At 45.0% G+C, this 14,610-nt stretch overlaps 1 protein-coding gene across 4 annotated transcripts in view; it reads left to right on the forward strand.

Annotated features, from left to right (window-relative positions):
• MYL4 (myosin light chain 4) overlaps positions 1 to 14,610 on the forward strand; it is a 28,861-nt gene that overhangs the window by 1,694 nt on the left and 12,557 nt on the right. The window contains exon 2 of one of the 4 annotated variants that reach the window (XM_082706534.1): positions 2,897 to 3,054. The exons of 2 other annotated variants lie outside the window; for them this stretch is intronic. The gene's annotated coding sequence lies outside the window, so the exon portion shown is untranslated. Of the gene's footprint in view, positions 1 to 2,896; positions 3,055 to 14,326; positions 14,438 to 14,610 lie in introns of those variants that run through there. One more of the 4 variants, XM_082706536.1, reaches the window with a different exon arrangement.

Below are 14,610 nucleotides of genomic sequence, written 5' to 3' on the forward strand. Positions count from 1 at the left end.
AAAGCAAGACACAGGGCCAACCTGAATTCAAGGGAGAGAAATAGATTCCACCTCTAGATGGGAGGAGAGCAAAGTGACGCTGCAAAAGGCTTGTGCCCCTGAGCGATTGATTTCTGGACCATCTTTGGAAACAACCTACCAGATAGGAAATGAGAATCTAGTAATGGTAATGCAAAGAGATACTGCCCTTAAAATGTGATGCTTTGAACTGAATGCAACACTCCACATTTATTCTGATAAATGCAGAGAACAATGAGACTATTGCTTTTACTATCTGGATGACTTCTCTTAAAGTAGACTAAAGTTGTATTTGCATTTTAAATTGTCACATGACATTGATCATGCTAAGCTTGTGGTCATTTCACATACACAGCTCTTTTTGACACAACATGCTGCATGAAAAGTACTTGTGCAAGAGATTCTTGTAAACTTGAATGTAGGAACTTAAAACACAGCATACATAATGATGACCTTTTTGGTGTGTGAAAATGTTTATCTAGAGTCAGCATTTAAAGAGACCATGATGGGGCGCCTGGGTGGTTCAGTGGGTTAAGCCTCTGCCTTTGGCTCAGGTCAGGGTCTCAGGGTCTCGGGGTCCTGGGATGGATACCCACATCAGGCTCTCTGCTCAGTGGGGAGCCTGCTTCCCCTTCGCTCTCTGTCTGCCTCTCTGCTTACTTGTGATCTCTCTTGCTGTAAATAATAAATAAATAAATAAATAAATAAATAAAGTCTTTAAAAAAAATAAAGAAACCGTGATGCTTGGCGTTCTGGCTCTAAAGCTTAGAATTTGCTTAATGCGCCCCTTCTTCCTCCCCTACCCCCCCAAAAAAGCATCTCTTTTCTAAGTGTTCTTCACTGGGCTAATACAACAATTGTGGTTTTCTGCTCATCCACAGCAAGGCCACATTGTTTGAAGTTGTGCTTTGGTGGGATCTTTTAAAGCATTTTTACTTCCTTCTGTGTTCCTGATTGACCTACTTAAACTTGCCATCCAGCAACCACTTGGGTGTCCTGCTGTCTGTCATCCATTATCCACATATGTTTAGCTGGTGAGCAGATCTGGGTTGCAATAAGCATTATTCCAAACATGGTAAATTAGCTCTTCTCCTTAGCCTGCCTGTTGGTCTGTTTCATGTTCAGTCAGATTTGGAGGCAGATTTTAGAGAACTGCTCAAGAAGCTAGACTTGATATCAGTGCCAAGATGCAGGTCGCACTAAAATATGGTCCCCAGCAAGTTTACCATTCTGAATGCCTTCGGTACCACTTGTCTGTACCCTTCTTTTGTCCCTGTTGAGGCTGCAATCTTATTCTTCTTCTGTTACTTGATCTTGAGGTTTTTACCCCTGTGTTTCCTCCACCGTCTTGGTCAAATCATCCCCTTCTTTTGGCATCTCTGACCACAGTCTCCTAGTTTTCCTTCTACTGCTCTGTTTTCATCAGTTCCCTTTGTCCCCCTGCCCCCAACATTGGAATGGCTCAGGGGCTTGTTCTAGGCTTTCTCCTCACCCTACACTTTCTTTCTTTGCAAACCCATCCATTCTATTCACCTCCACTTTCATCTAAAATTATTCCAGGGGCACCTTGGTGGCTCAGTCGATTAAGAATCTGACTCTTGATTTGGGTTCCAGTCATGATCTCAGGGTTGTGAGATCAAGCCCCAAGCGGGGCTCTGATCTGGACTTGAAGCCTGCTTACGAGTCTCTCTCCTTCCTCCCTCTGTCCCCTGCCCCCATTTCCCTCTCAAAAAAAAAAAAAAAAAAAAAAAAGTAAAATTGTTCTAAAATCTCTATCTCTAGCCAGACTGTTTCTTAGAATTCCAGATTCAAATGCCTAGCTGTCAACTGGACCTCTCACAGGGGCTTGGTCAGAATGGCATCCCCCCGTCCTCATACTTGAAGCATTCCTACCCCAATTTAAGGTACTAGCATCCTTTCTGTTGCCCAAACCTGAAACCACTCTCTCTCTCTCTTTGACCCTAGCACCTAATGACAAAAGCCCTACTAAATTTTACCCTGGATGTACCATCATGTCTCGTCCTGTCTCTAGTCTTACCTGTCCTCAAAACCAAGTCTGATCATGTTAGGACTCCCTCCTAAATCTTCCCACCCAACTCAAGATTTCCCATTGCTCTCACGATATTGCTCAAACCTGTTCACTACTCTTTTTTTTGAGAGAGAGAGCATGAGTGAGTGCACAAGTGGGGAGGGGCAGAGGGAGAAGAAGATAAAGAGTCTTAAGCAGGCTGCATGTCCAGCACAGAACCCCACTGACAAGGGGCTTGATCCCCTGACACTGAGAACATGACCGGAGCCAAAATCAAGAGTCAGACATTTAACCAACGGAGCCACCCAAGCGCCCCTAACTTCTCTTATAAGGCCTTTCAAGGTCTAGTCCCTGCCTCCTTATTCAGCCTTGTCTCATCTCCCTGTTATACTCTACATTCCCACGAAGGGGACCAGAATACGTCACTTTGGCATAAGGATTATTTTGACCTGAAATCAATTAGGAAGCAGCAAACACAAAAAGAGCTCTTTGCTTTCCCACTATCTGCCTAAAAGCAGGACGTAAATTTCCTTTTGTGAAGGTGCTTCCTCTCCCTTCTCCTGTACCAGCAGGAGGAAAACAACTATTATCACTAGAGACAAGGAGTTGGCACTGATTTGGGTCTGCACAAACAAACTTGCCGAAATAACCCTTTTCTTCCATTAGTTTCCCCATATATTTACCTTTCCATAACTTACCACCCCAGAGGCCAAAACTTTTCCCCTCTATTTTGTCACTTCTCCACAAATTGATTGCTGTTTGCTAAGACAGCAGATAAGCCCCAAGTCCTAACCACCTCTTGTTTTTAAACTCTTGTTTTTAAAATTCTGTTAATCTGTCTTTTGTCAGTTTAATTCACTGGGCCCATGCTACAAACCTCAGAGGGTGGAAGGAAGGTTACATGAGGCAAATAGCAAGAAAGTGGCCATCTACAAGTTGTGAGGAAAGCTCTCACCAGAAACCGAAGTGGCTAGCACCTTGATCATGGACTTCTAGCCTCCAAAACTGTGAGAAAACACATTTCTGTTGTTTAATCCACCCAGACTGCAGTGTTTGGTCTAAGATCCTGAGAATTCCGATGTAATCAAGATGATTTATGTCTGATCTCCCTAAGGGAAGACCGTGTTATATTTCCCTATATTGCTCTTTGGAAAGCATTATATATTTAGTATATGCTTAAAAAATATTGACTGATTAAAGTGGAAGCCTTTACACACATTACTTCTTCTTCCTGAAATACTTTGCCCTTGCTCTTTGGCTAAATCGAACTCATCCTTCAGGCCTCAGCCTTGATACTATATCCTCAGAATATTCCGTGTCCATCTAAACCAAAATTATTAGCTCTGTCCTATGATTCTCTCTTACAGCATCTTTGTTCTTTCCCTTCGTAGTATGTATGGTAATTTTAATTACATTTGTTTAATAGAAATTCCATGAAGGCAGGGACTTTGGCTTACCTTGATGTCCCCATTATCTAGTAGAGTGCCCTGCACAAATATAAAGTCATTAAGATATTATAAATGTATCTGATGACGAAAAGACATGACCACTCAGTGTTTTCTCTTATTGGTCATAAGTTGATGCTCTTCTGACTCTCCCTTTCTGGATCCAGAGAGCGTGCTGGTTTTGTATATAAGGCCCGAAGGGATTTCAAATCAAAGCAGTCTGAAGTGTTGAGGCTAATCAGAAATGCATCCTGGTTGAGGTGCGCTCTGAGATGGGCTACTTGGCCTATGGCAGGGAGGGGTAGGCAGACTTCAAAAGCACAGAGAAGAAGATAAACAAATTGGCTTGCCTGGAGGGGAGTCTGCATAAGCTTGGTTGAAATGGTAGTGTAGGGAACAGTTGATAAGTTTTGGGTTCCAAACTGATGACTTTAGGTTGATAAAATAGACCTAGGGAGCTGCTGGTGGTGATTGAGCTGGGGAGTGACTTCACTAGAATGGAATTTGGGAATGATTATGCTAACAGCTGAGGATTATGTGAATTGGAGGAGAGAGAGAGAATAGGGGCCAGGAGTGCAGCAAAGAGGCTGCTAGGAATCGAGGTAACTCTTAAATTTCCATTATTCTTGGATCCTAGCTGGTTGGGTTACAGAATCCTTGAGCCTGGTGGGCAAGAACGAGTTCTTGAAACATTTTACGGTGCAAAAAGGTGTTTTTATTATAGCAGGGGGCCAGGACTGTAGGCAGAAAGAGCTGCATTGTGATTGTGTGGAGTGACTGATCATAGAGGATTTTCTGTCTTACAGAGGTGAAGATGATACCAGGACTCCAGGTAATTGAGTCTATAGGTTCCTGGAGGTCTGGCTCTTAATAAGATTTTGTTCATGAAGACAGTTACAAAATACAGTGAAGTTTCATGTTCTACAGGACTGTGATCTTTATCAGCTGACCATTTGTTTTCACCTGTCTTTGTTCTTCGCCCGTTCCTGGTGCCTGAGGAATGTTCTATGTATATCCCACCTTATGGGGCCTTGGAGGCGGGTGGCTTGCTGGATGTCAGCTCTTGTGTTTTGCCCTTAGTTTGCTCTCTCGTCAGCTGAATCCGAAAAAAAGATGCAAAATGAAAATAGTTCCATGTTACTGTTTTACAGTGAGGAATATTTTTCTCCAGTTCCTTCTCTTTAGGACATTTAGATTCCAAGCAGAAGGCTGCTTACTGAGCGCAGGCAGACCATACGAGTGAATCGAATGATCTTGCTGTCTATTACCTCCTTGCTGTCTATTACCTACCAGTCTATTACCTACCTCTATTACCTCCTGTCTATTACCTCCAAGGGACCTGAAGGGACATATATGACTGACTGCTAGATAAAAAATATTTTTCTTCTTTGGGAAGGATGTTCACCGAATAGTAGATTCTCTGTTTCTCTCCTTTTTAGGTCCTAGGCACGCTTTCATTTTTCTCTGCATAAATTGCACAGCAGTGAATTCAACGCAGATGTGATTATGTGCCAGTCTTGAGTCTACACTATAGCTGTCTCGAGTAGACCCTGTTGTTGCTGTTAGTTTGTTTTGTGTGTCACACGTGTATGATTTGGGAGGTAGGTGATGAACTAGGTTCAAAATATACTGAGTTTGAAGTGGCCTCTGGTGAGAAGAGAACGAATGTTAATTGAAAATATGAAGCTTGGGGCACCTGGGTGGCTCAGTGGGTTTAGCCTCTGCCTTCAGCTCAGGTCATGATCCCAGGGTCCTGGGATCGAGCCCTGCATCAGGCTCTCTGCTCGGCAGGTAGCCTGTTTCCTCCTCTCTCTCTGTGCCTGCCTCTCTGCCTACTTGTGATCTCTCTCTCTCTCTCTGTGAAATAAATAAATAAAATCTTAAAAAAAAAAAAAAAAAGAAAAAAGAAAATGTGAAGCTTGAACAATTTAAGAAAGAGGTTGGGGCTGGAGTAGAGATTTTCCAGGGGCTCCTGGGTGGCTCAGTCAGTTAAATGTCTGTCTTCAGCTCAGGTCATGATCTTACGGTCATGGGATCGAGCCCCGAGTCAGGCTCCTTGCTCAGCAGGGGTCTGCTTCTTCCTCTGTCCCTCCCCCTTGCTCGTGCTCTCTCTCTCTCTCTCTCATAAATAAATAAAATCTTAAAAAAAAAAAAATCGAGATTTTCCAGGTAGAACGAAATGCATTCTATTTTGGTTATGTGATGCCCTATAAAACCTTTGTGAGAGTATTTATCATTACCTTCAAACTATTTATTTATCCGCATCCTCCAGACCAGACAGTAAGCTTCTTGGGGGTAGGATGGGCTCTAACTCATTTTAGTAAAAGCTTGTGCATACTGTAGGTGTCATAAGCGTTAGCTGAATGGATGAATGAATGAATGAATGAATGATGAGAGTAATCTGGGTAAAGGAGATACAGGAGAGCAGGGTGAGTGACAGAATTCTGGTGTGATAAGTACAGCAGAGAAGGCCCAGAGACAAGAGCATTAGATCTAGCCAGAGAAGTCACTGGTGGGGGTACTAGGGAGGAAGTCAGAATTTGAAAAGTAAAAGAAGAAGTTGGTGGAAAGGGAAACCAAGAAAAGAGAATTATTTTTAGCTCTAAAAACATGTCCCCAGATGCTGAGAAAAAGTGCTTGCTAAGGTGTTGTCTCTTTTTCCTACTGAGAGCCATCCACGCTGTGGGTGACAAGGCTAGCTGTCATGGAGGCTTTCTTGTTTCCTTGTCCTCTTCGGGGCCAGGACTCTCCATGAGGGAATTGCATCGGCTCTACCAGCTCCCACTGTCCCCTTAGTGTCCTGGGTTCTAGTCTCAGATCTGCCATGACTCATAGTGTGACCTTGGGCAAGTCGCCCCCTTCTGTTTGTGCCTCTAAAGTCCCTTGCAGCTGACAGGATGTCTGGGGGAATGCAGTTGGGATGACTGGTGAGGATTCTGACTTGCTCTCTGTTGCTTTTCAACTATAAATCACTTTGCCAGACACCAGCTGTCCTGCCCTCTGCTTTGGATTCTCTGGCGGGCTCCAAGACCCACCTGCTGTTGGGGCCCTCCCAATGTCTTCCTCCCACGGGTCAGCTCTCAGATCCATCACTAGGCTGCACTGCCTTGATCACAGCACAGACATGAGTTTCAGCCATTTAGATGGACTGTTGAGTGATTGGGCCAAACGTGTAGCATTCGCCACTTATGCTAAACAGCTGAGGAAATGAAGCTGGATGGGATGATTTAAGGTGCTCAGAGGGCCAGTGCTATCATGGCCCTTAAAATTTTGATTTTAGACCCTTCCACTCCTTCTCTGCCTTTACCTTTGGTTCTCTGAGTTTTCAGGGTCACTAAGATTTTAGGTTTTCATTGCTTTTTTCTTTTATCTTTGGTCATAAGGAATCTTCGCTACAGGAGATTGAGTTAATCATTCTCCTTGAGTTATATAGCCTTCTTTCATCACTGGTCCATACCAAGCTTCTTGTTTAATTAGTTATTTATTCCTTTTTAACTCATTGCTCCATCCCATCCAAACAATATTCACCATAAGTGACCTTCAGATATTTTCAGTGTATTTTGGTGTATGTGTTCTTGAATAATGAGTGAGGCTTCTAGTATGTGTGTACTTAATAAAATTTAATGATATATCTTATTTTCCCAATATAGCCAATGTGTTATTTCAACATGTAAATAATATAAAAATTATTGAGATATGTATTATTCTTTTTATTTTTTGTCCTAAGTCTTCAAAACCCAGTATGTGTTTTTTCTTATAGCATGTCTCAATTTGGATGCTATACCTCCATCACAAATACTTGATCTGTATTTAGATTTCATAATTGCACAGTTGAAGAAGTAGATTCACATACCTAAGTTTTCCAGGCATACTTGAAAACTTTCCAGTGACCAAATCAAGTATCAAAAAAACCCCATTTTCCTTTAACATTTGCATCCAAATGGACAAAATTGCTTCCTCTATTTTAAAAGAATTATTTCAGTATCAAAAGTATGTCTGGGGCGCCTGGGTGGCTCAGTGGGTTAAACCCTCTGCCTCTGGTTCAGGTCATGATCTCAGGGTCCTGGAATCGAGTCCCTTATACGGCTCTCTGCTCAGCGGGGAGCCTGCTTCCACGCCACACCGCACCCACCCACCCCCCCCCCCGCCCCGGCACCTGCCTCTCTGCCTACTTGTGATCTCTGTCTGTAAATAAATAAATAAAATCTTAAAAAAAAAAAAAAAGTATGTCCAAGTCAAGTAAACTCACTAACTCTGTGTCAACTCAGTATTGCTAACACAAAATTCAAGGAGATACTGCATAAATGGAAAAGCAACTAAATGTATTAATATCCACAAAACATGTTAACTTTTCTTGTCATTTTTGCAGCCGGTTTACATAATGCTGTTGATTGAAATTAGAAAAGTGTGTTCTAATTTGCATTGTGAGGGGCTTCAGTTTTAGCATAAATTCTTGTACCTATCTAGCTAAGTGGCGAATAAGCATTTTCTTTCCTTGGACCTTCCATTTGAGCTCATTCATATGCAATATGATATCAGTGAGATTATATGCAGGTATTTTAAATTTATAGAACTGTAATTGTGGTTTATATCTTATTCAGCTTCTTACTCATCACTATTTCTTCTGGATATAGTAATGGAGACCCACATTGCTTCTGCCTCCAGCCACAAGTCATGCTGCAGCAAGAACGTCCTTATTCATGCCTCTTCTGAACTTGAGTGAGATTTCTGTCTAATGTATACTTAGCCTGATTGAGCTTCTAAGTCACAAAGCCCTTCAACTTCTATCCCCCCTATTTCTTAGCTCTTCTATTCCTTTACCTTTCTTCTTTTTTTTCTTCTGGAAGATATTCTTTTTTTTTTTTTAAGATTTTATTTATTTATTTGACAGAGATCACAAGTAGGCAGAGAAGCAGGCAGAGAGAGGAGGAAGCAGGCTCCCTGCTGAGCAGAGAGACCGATGTGGGGCTTTATCCAAGGCCCCTGGGATCATGACCCAAGCCGAAGGCAGAGGCTTTTAATGCACTGAGCCACCCAAGGCGCCCCTGGAAGATATTCTTTCTTTTGCCTTTCAATACTCTACTATTTTTCCCAGCTGTGTCCATCATGGCTACTTTTCAAATCTATTGTGTTTTCTATTTTAATGATTAATTTTTTTAGACCTAACATATCATTTGTTTTATGAAAGGTTTTTTTTTTTTTCTTATTTCGGCTATTATACTTCTCACATCTGATATTTCCGTTTGGTTCTTCTTTATGTCTTCTTGTTCTGAATCATTTTGGTAATATTTCCTTCCATCTCTTTTGACCATGTTTACTAATCTTCGTTTAAAATCTTGGCCTGTCTGTTGTCATATTTCTATTTCAGGTACCATCTGTAATCAAGTGGGCTATATCCTTTTGGATTAGTTGTGCTCCTCATCTGTCTTGTCATTTTACCTAAGGGCACATAGGTTGGTTGTCCAACAGAGCAAGCCAGTGCCTCTGAGCTCAGGGGGTAAGGGTTGGAGGTGAATGAGCCCTGGTACTGAGAACAGTCCCCTTTACCCCCATCAGAGTGGAGCAGCTTTAGTAGGGGAGATGTTTTTATTAGTATTTATTAATACTGAATACTTTTAGTATAAATTTTAGTATAAATGCTTTTATTAGTACTTATTAATACTAAATATTAATATTTAATAGGGGAGATTTATTGCAATTCACCGGCCCTGAGAGGTTAGAGTAGGAGGGAGAAAACACTGTCCGATGTTCAGTTGCTCCCTACCTAATTTTTTACTAGCTCTTCACAAGCACAGTGCGTCTTCAGGGGCCCTGATGTTACCCTAACCAGCACCTGAATCACAGGCGATGGGGCATCGCTGTATGTTCAAGGGCAGTAGTGGAGAAAAAATCAGAACCCCAGCACTCCTTTTTTTTGGTGTGTGTGGGGGGGTCATTCCACAGCCATGCCTGGCTACATCTTGCCCCAAACCAAAGCCACTCTTCCAACACACACACACACACACACACACACACACACACACACACCAGTTCAAAACAGGGCTACCCTTCATCCAAGGGGTTTCTCACAGTTCTTTTAATTTCTTGGTGTTTTCTCTGTATAATTCCTCCACTGTTGATCTTGGGAGAGGTAGCAGCCACCACACTATTTCAATCAGGACCCAGGTTCAGCTATTTTGGTACTTTCTCTGTCCAAGGCACTGTTCTAGGCATGTCACCCAACACCTTTTTGCACCATATAATGTCTCAAGAATTCTTTCTTGACTCTTGGGCTCAACAATCCCGTTATCCCAATCAGCTAGGATCCAAGAACAATGGAAATTTAGATTTGCCTCGACTTTCTAGCAGCCTCTTTGCTGTACTCCTGGCTCCTACTTTATCTCTCCTCTAATTCACATAATCCTCATGACGAATCTATGAGGTTATATTAGCGGTCCCATTTTACGGATAAGAAAAGTGAGACGTAAAGAATTTAACTCAAGGGGTGCCTGGGTGGCTCAGTCATTAAGCATCTGCCTTTGGCTCAGGTCATGATCTCAGGGTCCTGGGATCGAGCCCCACGTCAAGACTCTGCTCAGGGGGGAGTTGGCTTCTCCTTCTTTCTCTCTCTCTCTGCTCTCCCTCTCTCTCTCAAATAAATAAAATAAAATAAAATAAAATAAAATAAAATAAAGTTAACTTGAGGGGTGCCTGAGTTGCTCAGTCATTTAATTGTCTGACTCTTGATTTCAACTCAGGGTCATGAGATCGAGGCTGTGAACTCAGCGGGGAATGGTCTGCTTGGGATTTTTTCCTTCTGCCACCCCGCCTCCCCCCACAGCCCCAACTCACATGTGTGCTTTATCTCTCAAATAAATAAATCTTTAAAAAAAAAAAAAAAAAGTGAACTAGCTTGCCTAGCCCACTGAGTCAGGGCTCCAACCCGGACGGTCTGGCTCCTAAGTGGGCCTTCTTACCCCCTGACTTGCAGTAGAGCCCAATTTACCCAGTGCCCTCTCTGGGGACAGCTTCATGTTGGCCAGGGCATTGTCCCGTGGTGTCTAGCTTATGAGACGCTGGCCAGAGGAGAGGAGGGAGGGTGACAGAGACAAGGCATTAAGAGCCAGGCCTGCTGTCAGCAGCATTTGATCCCAGGCAGGAGACTCTGATGGATCTCTTTCAGGACAGGACACAGGATGTGCGTGGTTGGAGGGGAAGGGAGAAGAGTGAGCGAGTGTCAGCCCAGCCCAAACGAGGGCTGATGTCAGTTCTCTATGTGTCTGTCCCTGGGTTTGACGTGGGCTGTAAATGGGTTGTGTGAAATTTCGTCCTGCATTTTCCAATCTGCTGGGTCTGAAGTCCTTCCAGCCGGAGTGTTGCAGTGGGCTGGAGCCCCTCTGGCTCGGGAACCATGAGAGGCCTCAGAGACAAGGGTTAGGCTGCCAGTACTCGCTACTGTACTTGCCCTTTCACACTGTGCTTCGGTCCTTCCCTTTCTTTCCTTTACTCTGCTCGGTCAGCAAATGTTGGAGGAGGAGGCCTATGACAAAGACCTGGCACCAGCTACTCTAAAGGGACAAGAAGGTAAAAGTCAGTGCCCTTGAAGCAGAATGAGGGTCGTGGGAGTGAGAACTCTGACTTCAGTTCCTGGGCTCTTCTGACCTGTGAGCATCCTGACTTGTGGCAAGAGCAAGGCCAGAGGCAGGGAGCTTGACTCTTGAGGCATGGATCTTTCTGGAAAACCACACTCCCCTCTAGTTGCTTCTGAAGTGCCAGAATCTTTTAGCTGATATTGATGAAAGAGAATCAGAAACCGATTTGAGTAGTGTCTCCTCCCCTGCCGGGGTGCTTGTCACCTAAGGTTTCAGGCAGGCTGGCTCCTTGTGTGAGTGTGGCTGATGGACAGGCTGCCTGGCCCCAGGGACCTGCTACATGCTTTCTGAGCCACAAATATGTCACACCATGGGTCCCCAGCCGCCGCCTTTCCTCCCCCACCCCTCTCCACCTCATCCTCACTCCTGAAGCCACAGCTCACAATTCCAGTAGCTGCTGCCAGCTTACCTGTCCCTACCCCATGGGCTCCCTTCTCCTGGAGTTCCTTCCAGGAAGTTCGAGACACCCCAGCACACAACTGGCTTCATCTAGGAAAGCGAATGAAATAACAGCTCTAAGTGTTTCTAATGTGCCAGGGATGGCTTGTGGGGCTCTGCTTACGTCATTGTTTCATACAGATCTCACAATAAGGAAATGTTTACTGTTGAGGGTCCTTAAGGTACTGGGCCTGAGATTAGGAAATGGCAAATGCAGGAATCAGCCCTATGCCCCCCTGTCCCTGACGCCCACACCCTATCATGTCTGCAAATGCTCAACCAGCTCTCTAACCTCAGAGCTCTGTTCCTGAGCAGACTGGGTATTTTGATCCTCCTGAGAATTAAAACAGAAAGAAAGAAAAAAGGAAAAAAGAGAAAGATAAATGAAGGAAAAGGGAACTCCTGACTCTGCCTTTTGAGGATCGAACTTCTTACTAGAATGGTTAGAATAATTTGTTTCTTAACTGGAAGGGGATATACAAGAGCATCTCGTGAAATCGCAGACTCATTTCTTTGATGATTGTGGGATGCAGGTGTAGGAAAACACAGGAGTGGTGCTGATTGAAATGGAAAGGGGAGCTCCCAACCTGACCTCTGTGCGTCCGTTATAGCCACAAGCAAGTTAAGGGAGCCTAGGGTGTCTGCTGAACCCTGAAAGCTCCTCATGATCTTTCATTTTAGAGATAAACAAGCTGAGGTCCAGAGAGGGGGAGTGGCTGGCAAGGTCATGACTGGTGTTTGGATCTTCCAGCTTCCGGCTTGCAGCTTTCCACCAAACACCAGTTTGTGTATCTTTGCAAACCCCACAGCACACCTAGTCCGGGAAGGGGGTGTGGTGGGGGAGAGGAGAGGAGAGGCTGGGCTTCCTTTTTCCTCCTTCCTCACCACCAGCAGTAAGTTGAGTTCCCAACCCCTGGGGGGAATGAAGAAGTCAGGGAAGGGAAAGATAGGGAAACTGGAAGGGTGCAAGCCGAGGCCTCTAGAAGCAGGGGACACCAAGTCAGAAGGCACAGAGAAGGTGAGGAAGAAGAGGGGTGAAGTGGGGTGAGGTGAAGAGGCCAATGGCTGCTGTCCCAGCCAGGGCCAGTGCTGTCTGGGGTTCGGGTCTTGCTCTCTCTAGTATCTCCTCGGTCAAGTCCTGGCTTCTTTTCCTGCCTCAGTTTCCTTTGAAGGCCTCTCTGCTTACCAGTGGTGAGAGCACACCTAGGCTCTAGGAGCGGCAGGGTGGGGGGGCAGAGCTCCACACACCGCACAGGGAGCCAGAATTAGCCAGCTCAGCTCTGCCTCTAAATGGCTGAATGTCTCCAGGCCACTGTAAAGTCTCTCTCTGGACATTAGATTCCTCACCTAAAAAAGCAGGTAGAATGAGACCAACTCTAAAGGCCCTTTTAGCTCGGAAAGATGTGGGAAATGGAGCCTGGGGAAGAGCAGATGTGGGCCCCAGGCACCTGGAACTGGACTTAGGCACTAGCGGGGATCAGGTGTCCATTGCACAGCCATCTTGTTTCACAGGAAGGAAACTGGGCCCAGAGAGGCAGAGTGACTTTTCAGCTTCTCTCAGCTTAGACTTTTTTCCTCTGAACTGGAGAGTCTTAAAGTTCAGCTCCAAGCAATTCTGTGCAGTGGATAAGCTTTTTTGTTGTTGTTTTCTGAACATTTTATAGGCTTTCAGCAGTTTTTACTGTTTAAAAGTTTTACTGTTTAAAAGTTACAGTTTTTACTGTTTAAAAACAGTATATGCTTGGCTCCGTAACTCAGGGGTTAGAGCGCTGGTCTCGTAAAAACAATATATGCTTGTTTTTAAAATTTCCATTAATAGAGGAAGTGAAAAAAAAGTACAAAATTACAAATTGCCGTGATCGCCCCTTCCTTACCGCCCCCAGGTCCCAGGGGTGTTTCTTTCTAGCCCTTTAGTATGTATTCGTCCTGACCTTTTGGATGAACACACAAACATACCATGTACGCACTCCCCTCCCCCCCCACCCCCGTCAATGGAATTCTGATCTCAACGATTTAAGCAAAAACTTTAAAATCAGACACACCTGGGCTTTGATCCAGCTGATAGCTAATTAGCTGAGTGACCTTGTTACCTGACCACTTTTAGTTTCAATCTCTCCAAGTGTAAAATGGGAGTAATAATGATATCTACTTCATAGGATTGTGGTGAAGGTGTAATGAGACTTTATATTCTAGCACTTAACAGTGCCTGGTACACAGTGGGCCCTACACGTACACACACGCACTTATATACATGCACGCCCATGCCCACACACAGAGTCCAGGGGGCACAGAGTGAGTTAGAGGTATAGCAACGACAAGACCCAAGTTTTCTGACCTCCAGTCACACCGACTCGTAGCCACCTCTCCCTGCCTCTCACCCCAGCCCCCCAGGCACAGGTTCAGCGCCCAGTACTTGAATGGATGATTGAGGTTGCTGGTGGCAGGGGGTCAGCGCAGGGATCTGAGGTCTGTGGTGCTCCTGGGATGCCGGCTCTGGAGGATGGAGGGCTTCCCCCTGTGGATTGGGAGGGTGTGGGGATGGTGTGGGTTGGCCGGACCAGCTGTTGCTTTGGGGCTCCAGGCCCGAGAGCTGAGCCTCAGGGCAGAGCGGAGGCCCCAGAGTGGCTCTCAGCTTAGAGGAGCCTGGCTTAAAAGGAATGTGCAGTGGGTTGCCTCTGCTCAGGAGGGGCTAAAAAAAGCCTTACCCTCCCCTGGGCTTTGTGTGAGGGTTATCAACTGCTCAAGTCAGCTCATCTCTCTGGCTGGACTCTCTGGCATTTTTTAAGAGGGTCTGTTTTCCTGGCCCCTCTGGGTTTCCAGCCGTTGGCAGGAAGAGGTCAGCCGGTCCCAGAGGTGGAGGCCAGGAGAAGTGTGAGGTGTGGAGGGAGGGGAGGCTCGTCGTCCCAAACCTGGTGACAATACACAGTTGTCAGCTGTACCCTGCTGGTGTTTCTTCCTTTTATAGTCAGACCAGTTGCTGTTGCTCTCACCCAGCCCCTCTGTGGGGGCTGCTGCCCAGGATAAAAGGGGAGGGAGGCAGCCCAGTCTC

The sequence above is a fragment of the Mustela nivalis genome, assembly GCF_964662115.1.
Source record: "Mustela nivalis genome assembly, chromosome: 17".
NCBI lineage: Eukaryota > Metazoa > Chordata > Mammalia > Carnivora > Mustelidae > Mustela > Mustela nivalis.